The sequence below is a fragment of the Mandrillus leucophaeus genome, unplaced genomic scaffold (assembly GCF_000951045.1).
Source record: "Mandrillus leucophaeus isolate KB7577 unplaced genomic scaffold, Mleu.le_1.0 Scaffold1967, whole genome shotgun sequence".
Taxonomy (NCBI): Eukaryota; Metazoa; Chordata; class Mammalia; order Primates; family Cercopithecidae; genus Mandrillus; species Mandrillus leucophaeus.
Genome location: NW_012101995.1, coordinates 18,782 through 19,670, shown reverse-complemented (window position 1 = coordinate 19,670; position 889 = coordinate 18,782).

Below are 889 nucleotides of genomic sequence, written 5' to 3'. Positions count from 1 at the left end.
CTCTTTTTCTATTTCTTTTTTCTTTTCTTTTCTTTTTTTTTTTTTAAAACGGAGTCTCACTCTGTCACCCCAGCTGGAGTGCAGTGGTGTGATCTCAGCTCACTGCAAGCTCCACCACCTGTGTTCACACCATTCTCCTGCTTCAGCCACCTGAGTAGCTGGGACTACAGGTGCCCATCACCATGCCTAGCTAATTTTTTGTATTTTCAGTAGATACAAGGTTTCACCATGTTAGCTAGGATGGTCTTGATCTCCTGACCTTGTGATCTGCCTGCCTCAGCCTCCCAAAGTGCTGGGATTACAGGCCTGAGCCACTACACCTTTGTCTCTTTTGATCTTTGCTTTTTTTAAAGTCTGTTTTATCAGAGACTAAGATTGTAACCTCTTTTTTTTTTTTTTCTTTCCATTTGCTTGGTAGATCCTCCTCCATCCCTTTATTTTGAGCCTATGTGTGTCTCTGCACGTGAGATGGGTCTACTGAATACAGCACACTGATGGGTCTTGACTCTTTATTCAATTTGCCCATCTGTATCTTTTAATTGGGACATTTAGCCCATTTACATTTAAGGTTAATATTCAGTGTGAATTTGATCCTGTCATTATGATGTTAGCTGGTTATTTTGCCCATTAATTGATGCAGTTTCTTCCTAGCATCAGTGGTCTTTAAAATTTGGCATGTTTTTGGAGTGGCTGGTACCAGTTGTTTAGTGCTTCCTTCAGGAGCTCTTGTAAGGCAGGCCTGGTGGTGACAATATCTCTCAGCATTTGCTTGTCTGTAAAAGATTTTATTTCTACTTCACTTATGAAGCTTAGTTTGGCTGGATATGAAATTCTGGGTTGAAAATTCTTTTGTTAAAGAATGTTGAATATTGGCCCCCACTCTCTTCTG